Genomic DNA, 14301 nt, shown 5'->3' with positions numbered 1-14301 from the left:
GAGACAACTTTTTGCTGCAGAGTAATAATGATCCAGTTTACAGATGCCAAAAGAATACACGACAATATAATGACGCATAGAGCAATACTACAACGACTACATATTTCTTTACAATTATTCTTTACATTTTTACTTTCTCTTTTATCTAATGTAGCCTCCATCTTTCTAAGTGGATGCTCACGGCAATCTTCCTCAATCACTGTAGTCACGATTATCTACCGTCCTATGACACTGTGAGGTCCTGCAGGCCTATTGCCACTTACTCAGGTCGTGACTAAGACTCCTACCGTGACCCTGCAACCGGGATAGAGTACTACATAGGAGAGAAATTTACAAGTTCTTTGGTCTTGGTCTCAAATTATAGCGTTCCTGTCCAGAGGCAGTCTGGTTTTGAAACAATGTTCCTGGATTTGTCGTGTTCAAGCGACGATGCGATGGTATTGCTTCTTGAAGGATGTCGTCGTCCTCTTTCTCAGAAAGTGTTCCAATTAGACGCGCATCACTGAATGGTACAAATTGCGGAACTTTCTCACTTTCAGAGTCACTGATGCCTCTACGGACCCACTGATCGAAAGGCAAGGGCAAAGGCACTTTCTTGCAGTGCACGGCATGCACCCAGTTTTTCTTTCCTTCGACTTTAACTGCTGTTCTTGTGGTCAAAAGAACCAGGCGTGGCTCTCTCCATCTGGGCTCCAAATTTCTCTGTCGTTGGAAATTTTTCGTGCAGACCCAGTCACCTGGTCGGATGGAATGACCTGGGTCTGTGGAAGCCTCTGGTAGAGCACTCTGAACCTGTTGATGAAGAACACGCAATTTAGTTGTAAGGTCATGCAAGTAGTCAATCAACATCGGGTATGGCAAGTCTGAGTATTTCTTAGGGCGAGGAACTCCACATACATTAGCTGGGCGACCAAATATCACTTCGTAAGGGCTAAGCCCCAAACGAGAGTGTACTGCTGTTCTGGTGGACAGAAGAGCCAATGGTAAAGCATCAGGCCAATTAAGTCCTGTGCTAGCTTGCACCTTAGCAATTTTAAGCTTCAAGGTTCCATTGTAGCATTCTACTAAACCAGCCGATTGTGGGTGGTTCGCCGCGTGGAACTTCTGTTTTATGCCAAGACCTGCACAAACTTTTTGCATGACTTGACCCACAAATTCGCTCCCATTGTCACTCCAGACAATGCGCGGCAAACCAAACCTAGGGAAGAATTCTTTCAAAAGTATTTTGGCAGTTGATAAAGCAGTATTGTCCTTCAGAGGGTAGGCTTCTACCCATCTAGAAAAAGCACATACTACCACCAGAACATATTTGAGGTTGTTGCATCGTTCCATGTGAATATAATCGATCTGCAACACCTCAAATGGATATGTTGGAGGAGCAAAATGACCTGCTGGAGTTGGGGTTCCCTTTCCCGGATTGTACATCAAGCAAACAATACAATGTTTTACTACATTATTTGCACACTTTGGGATCCCCTCATTTTGCCACACTGGAGCCAGAAGTTTACATATTCCTTTTGCACTTAGGTGAGCTGGACCATGTGCCATAGTAACTACAGGTAGTACATAAGCATCTGGTAACAGCCAACGTTGATGTTCTGATAATTCAACCCAACATCCCATCTCATCTAACATTCCTGTACTTTCCTTCCACTTTCTCAACTCATTCTCCGTAGCCTCTCCTTGAATTGATTTCACACTCTCTACTGTATCTTCACACATTCCCTTTTCTCTTACGCAGTTTGTGGGACCTGCAACATACATTCGACTTGTGTTGTCTCTGGCTGTCTTTTTCGCTACCTCATCTGCAAATGCATTTCCTCGACCAACATCGTCCACAATCTTTTTGTGTGCACTACACTTCACGATCGCTATCTGAGTAGGCATTGTAAGTGACTCAAGAAGTTCAGTCACTAATTGACCATGTTGTATCTTAGTACCATGGGATAAACAGGAGGCTGAGAAGGATCAGTGCGTTTAAGAACCGGAAGAACAGGACTGTTACATGTATTTCCTCTCGTTTCCTCAACCACACCCTTCTGAATCAAATCATGGACAATTTCCAGAAGTGCTTTCTCACCTTCAGTAGAGATTCTGTATTGCGGAATACGTGGCATTTCAGCATTGGGCTTAAGAGTAACAACATAAGGTGGGATCTCAAGACAACCAACGTCATTCGGACCCGTAGCCCAAAGCGTTTCGGGAAGAGAAAGCAATTCAGGTGGGAATTGATCTTTTGATAAGTACATTGGACTAGTCATTTTCTGTCCTAAAGTGAGGTATACACCAGAAGGTGAACAATATATCGTAGCATGCATTCTTTTTAATAGATCTAAACCCAACAGATTTTCACCACAACCATTCGTCAGAAGAAGCGGAGCTTCTAAGTCATAAGGGCCTATTGAAACAGGCAAAGGGCAAGAAACTGGATTGCGAACAGGGGCGCCAGAAAATCCTACAGATACATTCGTTAAGCCAGACAAAGGTGCGCCAGGGAGTTTAGAATGAATGATAGAGCTTCTCATGGCACCAGTATCTAAAAGAAATGGCTCTGAAACACCCATTGTAGTGACATTAACATAAGGTCCATTCTGATCCACTGGAATTGACGTAACCCCCTTACTTTGTCCATGGCTGTCCTATTCAAAATGAAGACTTTCATTCCCTCCTTCAATATACTGATCCTCACTGTAATACTGTGTAGACCTAACATTTTGCTGATCAAAGTAATTTCCGGAATTTGGAGGAACAAAAGAACGCTGCCCTTGGGTTAACACACCTCGACCTCTACCTCTATTTGCTGACTGAAGACCACCACGACCTCGTGAAGCAGATGTTGCTCCATTACGCTGCAACAATGCTGGACAATTGTTCTTAAAATGACCTTCCTCCCTACAATAAGCACATTGATTGGGACCTAGCAAAGGTCTAGGAATGAATGGTTCAGGCTTTTGATACAACCTCTGAAACTGCGGAGGCTGTTGAAACTGAGGCTGAACATAACGAGGAGGATAAGCCTGTTGCAAGAGAACTTTAGTTTTTAATTCTTTCGTCTTTTTCTCTTGTTTTTCCCTTTCTTCTTTGTCTCTATTTTCATAATATTGTGCAGTAGCCAATATCTGGGCGGAAGAAGAAACTGCCCATGAACTCTCGGAGTCTTTTAGCTTGTGTGATAGTTCAGGAAGCAAGTTATATACGAACTTATCCACAAATAATCGCTGTCCCCCTTCTGTAGCCATATCTTGACCACTGTGATCAATGAATGTCTCCTCGAATCGGGTAAAGAAATCGGAAACACTTTCATCTTTCTTTTGTTTACATGCTGCTAGCTTATCCCAATTAACTCTCAAAGCAGGCATCATTGTTTTCATTAGTGTAATAATCCTACCAGGGAGTTCTGAGATCAAAGCGTCGGGCTTTGCACCACCTACTTGACCTCTATCTGCGGCAATAATAGCGTTCCAATCGCCGCCTAATTCTTGAGCGTGATCCTCTCTACGAATTTTAGCCCATATTGTCTGTGGAACTACATTTCCCATCAACATGTCAATATCTGCTAGATTCATAATACATGCATCAACTGTTTGCGACAACTCTTTATAGTAACCAGCAGGATTTTTGCGTGAATCTGGTAGTGACTGTTTAAGTGCTAAAACTTCAGACCTTTTCCAGGGGACATGTATCCATATGCGCTGAAAATGCGCAGGAATAGCTGGATTAGCACCTGCTGCTGCAACTTCTTCCTTCCATATTGGAGAAACCTCTCTCATGGGATAGTTTTTCAGTGCTGTCCTAACTGAAGGATCAGAATCAGGAAAAGTCTGTGAGAACAATAGGGATCTGAAAGAAATAAGTGTTCTGACAGCGTTTTCAACCTTAGGACCCACAATAAGTCCTTTGTCAAAGTCAGCCTGAACATCTAACAGATCCTGTGGGACCGAACCCAAATTCATATCCTCCCATTCTTTAGCGAGAGTATCGCACATAACTTTAAAAACATATCTCTGCGTAGGTGCATTCCATTGCAGAAAGGTGGACATAATATCAGACGTACTATATTGGGGACCCTTCTTGATTCATCTACAAGCAAGTGAGTCCAATTTTTCTCGCTCTTCGGAGTCTGGGAATTGACTACGAGACTGTCTTCGAGAAAAAGCTGGAGACACATTTAAAGCTTCAAAGAAAGGTGATAAGAGACCAGAGACAGTATCTGCAAATCGCTTACGCGTAGATGGAGAATTTGACATAAGGATAGGGGACAAGGTATTAGGTGAATTAACTAAAGGAGCATTAGGAATTGCCAAAGGAGCAGAAGGCAAAGGAGTTAAAGGCAAAGCTGGCATAGGCAATACTTGAGGAGGCAAATGTGGAAAAGCTGGAGCAGGCGGAAGCACAACTGGCGGCTGAACAGGCTGTAACATCGGGGGTGCATTAGCACCTTGTACATAGGGCGGAGGCAATTTCAATAAGTGGGACATTAAGGAATCTTCCTCAAAATCTTTTCTTTTATCAAGGGAAGAGATAGGCAACGTCGGATAGCATTTATCTATTGCCATTCGATGCTGTCTGTCTGAAATTTCCATTGCATTATCTATTTCATCATCTTTGAATTGCTGAGCAGCCTGTATAATCGTCATTCCCTGTGTTTTCCTATCTCGTTTCGCTTGTTTAATTTCTCTCTGTTTGGCTTCCTTACGCCAAAGGCGAAAAGAGTCAAACATTGCCGGCCGGGCTTTTCTTTTAAATAACGTTGCTTCTAAATTATCTAGCACATCAGTTTCGAAACTACCATTTTCTGGCCATTTTAAAACACCATCTTTCTTTGTATATCGGGTCCATGTCTTATTAAAGGCAATAGGACCAACACCATGTTTAGAATAGAGCTCATATGTGGGAGTTCCAACCGAAGGAATCGGACAGGAGTCCTCAAGCTGGGAGTCCCTATTACAACCAAAGCAACAAAGTTTTCCAAACTTAGTCAGACCAGACATCTCACGATTTTTACTGGCTGTTCACAAACATCAAGGGGGTAAAACTTTCAGTTTACACAGCACAAATGCACTTACCCCTCGGCTTTGGCCACTGCAATGGCCAAATCTAAGAACCTAAGGAAAAAACAAAGACCAAAATTTGTGGGCGCGACCCACCAAATACTTAACTAAGGATGTCTTCTTACACCAACAGAGGCCCGTCTATCGTCTCGCTTTACCATACATCATCAAAGAAAGGGCCAAGGCAGGGCGGCAGTCAGGGCAGCAGTCGTCAGTAGCCGTCAGGAAGGAGTAACCGCGCTGAAAAAGACCTTCGGACCACTTCAACATACAGGGGTCGCTTGACGTGGCTCGCGATTCCTCCAGAATTTTCTTGCGGGGTTCCTCACGACCTTCAGGCAGAACCGGTACCGCTGAAGCCGCCCCACGTTGGGCGCCAGTTGAAGAACCAGAACCTTTTGGTCCTGGCGGCGCAGGGTACGCCTAAAATCTCCTTGGATTCACCTGCCTCAACTAACAGAGACACGGGACACTCTGTCAGGCGTAAAAGATCAGATTTATTAGCTGCAGCTAGTACAGTTGTCCAAGAAGTACACAAGGTATGTTCTCAGGAGACTGCCACTTTACTTTGTGGCGCACAATCTTATATACCGTATAAAAACATTTATTAACTACATACACTCCCAGAACACATAGAAAGGAGCCAGTAAGAATGATGTAAAGATAGAACAGAGTCAATAGAAATGTCGGAAAACAAGACAGAACAAAGTATCAAGTGACTTAAGGTTGCCTCCCCTCCAGCTGTGTTTGTCACCCCTCCCTTGAACTAATTCATTAACCGATCCACAACGAAGTTTGCATGTGGTGCGATAAGTTTGTGTGCGTTTGGAAGACAGTTGTGAAATGAGAGGATACTAGCAAAGGACAGCGAAGGCCAGACGATAAGATAAGATCGGCGGAGAATAGTGTGAGCCTACAGATAGTTGAAACAAGGATTAGAAAACCAGACAGGGATTAGTGTACTCGGTCAGACCTTAATACCAGCCTTGTAAAGATAGAGGCAGAAGACTGTTTTGAACACCATGTTGCAGAATAAGCAGAAAAGGCAGAATGGACTTCGTTCGCTGTGCTGCCTGAGTGAAGGCAACATAAAATGGCGGCGGGCCACAAAATGGCGGGTCGATACGATCGTATTAAAAATCGAATTTCCTCACCTCCGTTTCAACTTCTCAGGGCATTTCTGTTGAGGGTGAGGGATCTGGGCTCCAGGGTTATCCTGAATGCACCTCTTTGGCCACGAGCGAATTGGTTCCCGTTGTTACGGCTGATGGCAGAAGGAAGGATGTGGCCTCTGCCTCTTTGTCCATCCCCCCTGGAGTTTCCCTGCCTCTCAGTGGTGTCGTTGAGGAGGTTGCACTTGACGGCCTGGAAGTTGAACGAAGGGGCTTGACGGGTCTGGGGGTACCTGTAGCGTTGAGTTCTACATTATTGGCTTCCAGGCGGCGTTCCGCTTTACTTTCCTATGGTAGACAGTGGCAGGTTTTTTCTTCTTGGTGTTTGAATCATGTATTGGATCCTACCTGCGCGTCTATCTTTGAAGTGATGCAGTTCCTGCAGGACGGCGCACATTTGGGTTTGTCGGTAGCATCTCTGAGGGTACAGTGGGCGGCGATTCAGGCATTCAGAGGTCTGTGGAGTAATCTTCAGGATGAAGGGCACCTGATGCCTAGATTCTTTCAGGGTCTGGTTAATTTGTTTCCTCGCCCAGTACGTTCCTTTCCTTCCTGGGATCTTTCTTTGGTTTTGGATGTTTTGACAGAGGCCCCATTTGAGCCATTGGGGGACTGTGATTTACGCCATCTGTCTTTGAAGACGTTCTTTTTGGTAGCCATTACTTCGGCTCGTCGGTTAGGGGAGTTGGGGGCATTGGCCTGTTCCTTTCCTTTTTGTAAGGTTTTTCCCGATCGGGTAGTTCTGGTTCCGGTTCCTTCCTTTATTCCGAAGGTCAATTCTTCATTCCATTCCCGTCAGGAGGTTCTCCTTCCTTCATTTTGTCCTGATCCCTCATCAAAGGAAGAGGTCCATTTGCATTCGTTGGATGTACGCAGGGCTTTATTGGAGTACCTGCGGGTGGTGGCTTCTTTTCGTAAGGGGGATTCGCTTTTTGTGAATTTCGGTCCGGCACGTAAAGGTGAAAAACCTTCCACGGCTTCCTTGAGTCAGTGGGTGAGATCTTTGATTCTGTTGGCCTATTCCTTGAAAGGGGTAGTTCCTCCTCAAGGGATTCAGGGTCGGTCTACCAGGGGTATGGCGGCTACAGTGGCAGAACTACAAGGGACCTCCATGGTGGAAATTTGCAGGGCCGCCACTTGGGCTTCACCTTTGACGTTTGTGCGTCATTATAGGCTATCGGACTTGAGTAGTTTGGAGTCGGTATTAGGTCACCGGGTCTTATCCTCTATGAGGTAATAGGGGTAGGGTGTTTTGGTGTCCTTGGGGCAGGATATGAATAAAGATTCTTGCAACTCAGTGTCCGTCTCCTGTGTTTTTCTTGCTATTTCTCATTGGTTTAAAAGGAAGGCGAGGGAGGGACGGGAGGTAATGCGTCCATTTTCTTACGATAATGGCATTACTCCTAGTCCTACTCCCTCGCCTTCCTTTTCCGTTCCTTCCCGCCCTCCCGGTACAGACTGTCTGAGTTGCTGCTTGGGCTTGGTTTTTGTACAGGAGGAGGTAAGGGTGGGGGGGGGGTTTAAAAGGGGAAGGGAGGGTCTAGGGGGGAGGCGGGAGGCCTCATTGGTTTAAAAGGAAGGCGAGGGAGTAGGACTAGGAGTAATGCCATTATCGTAAGAAAATGGACGCATTCACATTCTCTGAACTCCTTTCTCACCGTCCTCCACAGCAGGTGTACAGTACTCTTTTCACCACTGTTAGTAACCTGTGCTGCTGATCTGCACAGAAGGTTTCAGTGCTCTCAAGCGACCTCCTTTCCTAACACCATCAGTTCCCATTACTAGCAAGTGTCTCAAATGACCTTAGCCCAACTAGCTTTTAGAGCTACTTGGTTGCCAGGAACTCTCTTTATTTCCATATAAGATAAGAGCCAGGTGTACAAAGCATTGTTACGGTCGCAAATAGCCTATTGGGCCCATCGAGGCATTGCTAAATGGCCCATGTGGATCGGAAAATATTTTTTCTAATGTACAAAAGGCAAAATGCAATTTTGTAAGTTGTTACTGAATTGCACTGCTTTTGCGATCCCATATTTGGGAAGGATGTGTTTACCAAATACCGGTTGAAAAACAGTAATACTTTACCACCAGTTTCAAACTGGTGATAGTCCATTTGCAAAGGGAAAGGGGTCCCCAAGAAACCCCTTCCTCTTTAGAATGTTAAAAAAATATTTTTTAGGAGCAGACAGTGGTCCCACAGAGCAATGCCTAGTCTTAAAAAATAGAACTGCAAAGTATCCTTTTTGTTTTTAAACACATCCCATTTTCCTTTAAGGAAAACGGGATGTAGTTACATAAATGCATTATTTAAAAGTAATAACAGACATGGGGATCTGCTGACCCCCGCAGGCCACCATGGCTGCAATTCCTAATGGGTCACAATTTGCCATCTACGTCATTAATATGTATGAGGTAGGTCTTTTTGCGACCCACTAGAAAACACTAATAAACTCAAAGAAGTTCCATACATTAGGACTACTGATTTCCCAATTGCAATTCAGAGATAATCACAATTAGGAAATCGGTATTCATAATGCTAGTATATTTAGTCCATAATCCTTTGATCCCCTAGTAATTTCAGACAACATAAGTTGGATACTTTACACATTACTGACTCTGCCCAAAGCCCACAGCTTTAGCAAATGAGCCAGACTACTGGGAAATATAGTTTAGTGATACAATAAGTCAGCTGATGAGTCTGTGTTAAATGTTCAGGGCAGTTATTTAATTTCGGCGAGATAGATTGCTGGCTTAATGCACCTGTGCCGACATCTGCATATGATTGGTAGATCAAAGGTTTAAATCACACTTCAGCCAACTTATATTTCCACTTCAGAAATGAGTATGGACAGTATTGCACGTTCTTTTTATTCCGGTACACAATTAATAGGACAATAAACAAACTTCTTAAGGGGATTGACACATTTTTATAATGTAGATCCTTGAACAGGCATCAGATTTCAAAGGGGACCTACAATGTTTTTAACAGAGTGGTTTCTGCATTCTTTCACACAAAGAAACACACACTCCTTTTATTCAATGCTCTTATAGTTTTCATTTTCTTATTTTATGTGACTGTACTCTAACGATGATAAATATGGGGTAAACATCCTAAGGGAGACGTAATACAGAAGAAAAATTAAGTCATTGATTGCACTGAGTCCAGGAACATTGGACTTAATGTTAAAGTCAGTATGTTGCTAGTAAACACTGTAACTGTGCTCTGTTTGATAAAACAAATCAAGTGACCTTAGCAGGTCTTGTGCTGACACTTGCTACCTGTGAGAAAGTGGATTATTATTTGGAGTGGATGGGAGTCCATAACAAGTAATAATGTCACTATCCTTTTTAGGTCCAGTAATTATTATTATTTTAATGGAAAAGAGACACCAAAATGCCAAAAATCCAATAAGAAGAACTAGTAATATGAATTTCTAAAGTTTTAAATAAAAGTAACACTAAAAAGTGCAAAATGCCAACCACTAGCAACTGATCATACAAGACTAGGACAGGAGTAAGGTTTTAGGCTGAAAACAATTGGGCACAGGTCAGACACAAGGCCGAGTTAGGAGGTCCCTCTCAAAGCGTTATCTTTAAACTTTAAAATTCTTTTACAAAAGGTGGCAGTTAACAAGTTGTCAGCACAGAAAGCTGCAAGCTGGATCTGAGTCGAGGTTCAGAGATGACATGTTGTTGAGTAGTGGGGTCCCAGTGCAGTTGTCGAAGGTGTGAAAGCAGGCGAAGGCCAGCATCCATGCTGAGGAAGGGCTCAACATTGTTTGGCTCTTGCTCATTGTCACTTTCAGTGAAGCCATCTACTTTTGAACTTGAAAACTTTTCTGGAAGTCGGATTTCCTTCAGTGGGCAGACCAGCAAGTTGAATTGGACTGGCTATTTGGCGTCAATTGCTTCAGCTCCACAGCAATCCCAAATTCCTGCCAGTTCTTCAGAGGAAAAGTTTGCAAAAACTTTAAAAGTCCAAGCTTTTGCAGTTTGGACGGGATGATTTATTTGAGGCTTCATGCCTTGGGTGTCATACACGCTCATGAAGAAGGTATTCTGACACTTTCTATACCATCTAACTGCCTACATCCAGGTTATTCTGCATCTTGTATTATCAATTACTTTTTGTAATGCGTTGATTTGGATTTCCTATTCACCAATGTAGTGCCTTTTTGTTTCTTAAAACTTGGTGCTTCTTCTGTAAGGTTCATGTTGTCCATCTTACATATTAAGTACACAAAAAGTGATGGGAGGAATGCTTGCAATTTGTCTACCCACTGGCAATCACTCAGGATAGCATACCAACGCATCATTCTTTTGCTCACTTTGCCACCACAGTCATGTGAAAATTAGCCTTGACCCAGCTCCTCATGGGAACAGTCCTGCTGGAAGTGCAAGGACAGGTCCTCATCGAAAGAGAACACAAGCAATCTACGACCGTTTTTGCCCTGATAAGGGCTTATCAGCCAGGTATAGCTTGATTCCAGTGGCACAATGAGCACAGGACTCATGTCTGGGCATACCCTTTCCACTTACGATGTGTTTCAGCTTGCATATCAGTCATTCCTTCAACTTCAGGCTAAGCTGTACCTACCTGTTTATGACTATGACCTGGCCAAGGGCCTTCAGGCTGTCAACTGGCATCGTGGTAGGTCAAACTATGTGTTCAGGATAATAAAAGATGTGTATCATTAATTTAGAGGATAATATCACTAATTATTCTAGCAACTCATACCACATTGCCAGGCTGGGTTCTCCATTACTTGCAATCATGGGGGCTAATGGGCTGTCCTAAAAAAAAAAAAAAAAAAGGATGCTCTTCTGTAACCAACACACCGGAGACCAAGACCTAAATTTACTAAAACTTTGCATTGTGGTTGCTCAACTTTTGTAGTGCAGCTCCAATGCAAAATGTATTTTGGTACTTACTAAGCAATAGAAAAGAAGATTTATTTTTTTAGAATGGAAATTTACTCAAACTGTAATGTCAGAACTTTTAAAACTGTTCAAAGTAACCTGCACTGCGTAGTAATGCCATGTGTCGGGCAAGTGTTACATGGGCGAAGCATGGACATTCCCATGCATCTGCCCATGCTTTTTGAAGCAAATCCAGATTTACTAAATCCTGTAAACCTTGGTGTGCACCAAAATGGTGCATCTACCTGAAAACGAAACTGGCATAAGAAGGAGAAATATGCATATTTTTGTTGTTACTTCTTCTTTGTGTGCTGCATTCTGCAGCACACATTCCTATAGGAATGCACCTCGAAGGACAGTTTTTATACAAGAAGGTATCCTTTCCTGCACAAAAACTATCCCGGCCACAGTGCAATCTTAGTTGTGTCATGGTGCAAGAGTGCCTGCGTTGGTGCAAGGGTGCCTGCTTTGGTCTAGGATGCAACAAGTGTGCCAGCGCAAGGAGAGAGCATGTGTGCTATATCTTAATTAATATGGAACATTTGTCCTATTTTCAATTCAAGGAATGCAGCACGGCAAGTTCCCTTGCTGCACTGTGTTGTGTAAACGTTTAGTAAATCTGGGCCCAGAATTTCAGAAGGAAGTAAGTCCCATTTAAGCTTCAAGGTAGGTGAGCAATCAAGGCTTATCTCAAGGGAGGTGTGTGGTGAGTCTTGGTATGGCACACCACTGTTGAGGAAAATATACAAATATCCATATTTATGTTCCTATAGATATCACACTTTAGTTCCATTTCGCTCCGCCATTATCTGAATCCCACTAAGCTATATATTTTTTTCTCTGATCAAGCTGCTTGCTCATGTGTTCCCCTCTTATTCACAGAATGGTTCTTTTCATCCACATTACTGTTTTAGCACTGCCCCAAGACTTCCCTGCTGACCTCTCTGACACCTACGCCAGCTGTGCAAACAAGTCTTTCCAAGCCACGTTGTTAAATTTAGCTTGGTTTCACACTTTAAGTTCAGCCCGTCAGCTACCCAGACCCCATTTGCCTACAGTCCTCCTGTTGTCTGTTCACTGTTTTTCCCTTACACTGCATTATGTATAATTTTACTCTGTGGTCTTGAAGTTTGTGTAGATGCAGCATTTCTATTTTATATATGCTTGCCCATGTTTGGACTATGTCCCCTTTTGGAGTTTTGCTGTGACAACACTTTTTAACATATATAACTGCCTGACTTAAATGTCTCAGGGCAGACGATGCGTGCTTGTAAGACATAATGGGGGTCATTCTGATCTCGGCGGTAAAAGGCGCCTACCGCCGGTCAGAAATCCTCCATAATCCCGCCGCGGTCGCGGAAACCCGCCACGGTCATTCTGACCCGCAGAAGGCAAACCTCCGAAAATCCGACCGCCACAACAGACCGCCAGACCAGCGGTCGGCGGAAAGGTGGAGGTGACAAAACCTCCACCGTCACGCCAACAGAAATACGCCCATGCCATTACGACCCACGAATCCACGCGGCGGTCATTCAAACGCGGTATTCCATTGGCGGGACACACCGCCGCGGTCAGAATACACACAAACGAACAAAACCCAGCCACATTGGACGATTTGAATCCCACACACCTGATACACATACACACACCACTCCCACACACACAATACAATATAAAACACCCACCCACATCACCCACAAACCCCTACGCTAAAAAATTCGTAAAGAAGGCAAGAGCGAGACACCAGCATCCAAAAAATAACAGCCACAGCCACTCAACACCATCACCCACACACTATCCACACACAAAACAAGACACACCACCACACTCAACTCACTTAAATACACATACTCCACCCCACACATCATACACACCACCCCATGGCACCCCAAAGACAACCCCGCTTCACAGACGAAGAACTCAGGGTCATGGTGGAGGAAATCGTTCGGGTAGAGCCCCAGCTGTTCGGCACACAGATACAATACACTAGCATTGCCCGGAGGACGGAGCTATGGCAGAGGATTGTCGACAGGGTGAACGCAGTGGGACAGCACCCCAGAAATCGGGAAGACATCAGGAAGCGATGGAACGACCTACGGGGGAAGGTGCGTTCCATGGTATCCAGGCACAACATCGCCGTGCAGAAGACTGGCGGAGGACCCCCACCTCAACCCCCACAATTCACATCATGGGAGGAGGAAGTCTTGAACATCCTGCATCCTGACGGCCTCGCAGGAGTCGGCGGAGGAATGGATACTGGTAAGTTGAAGCTTCAATACTGCTTCCCCCCCACCTGCATGCCAAATCAGACCCCAACCCTCACCCCCATCCTCGAACCCCACCCTCACCCCCACCCCCATCCTCACCCGCACCCTCACCCCCACCACCATCCTCACCCCCACCACCATCCTCACCCCCACCACCATCCTCACCCCCACCCCCAGCACACCTATTCCCCGCCAATGTCTCACCATCACAACCCACACATCCCAAAACCTAGGCCTGCATGCGTCCACTAAGCATGGACACCCATCACCAAAGCATGCCCAATGCATATACACATCCCCCCCACAAGCCACCCTCACCAAAGCCCCCACACACGAATGCCAGCACTTGGGGACACGAGAACCCACAGATACACCCATATGCCACACATTGAAACTATAACCATACCTCTATACCCCTGCAGGACCCGACCGTCAACACACCGCGGCGGAGGGGCCAGAATTATCCACACCCCCCACCCAAGAGGCCGTCAGCGATGACAGCAGCTCTGTCGACCTGGACACCGATGACCAGCCCGGACCATCGGGGACCTCTGGACAGTCGGTTCCCCTCACACAGGCCCAGGCCACTACAGACCCTAACCCCTCTGGGAACACCAGCACAGCTCCCACCCAGCGGGCCCATGCCTCTGTCTCCAGGGCGCGTCAATCTGCGGTGTGTCTACCACTACAGGGCACCCAGGATAACCCACCACCCCAACAACAACAGGGACCTGGGGGCAGTGGTAGTGGGCACACCGGCCAGGGGGCAGAGGCCCAGGGAAACAGGGGAACTCGGAGGGCAGCTGTGCGACAGGGGGGGGAGGAGAGGCCCAGGGAACCCACTCTCCACGAGGTCCTCACCACCATCATGGGAGCATACAACCGCTCCCA

The sequence above is a fragment of the Pleurodeles waltl genome, chromosome 6 (assembly GCF_031143425.1).
Source record: "Pleurodeles waltl isolate 20211129_DDA chromosome 6, aPleWal1.hap1.20221129, whole genome shotgun sequence".
Lineage (NCBI taxonomy): Eukaryota > Metazoa > Chordata > Amphibia > Caudata > Salamandridae > Pleurodeles > Pleurodeles waltl.
The sequence above is the reverse complement of the archived record's forward strand: the minus strand, read 5'-3'. Positions refer to the sequence as shown.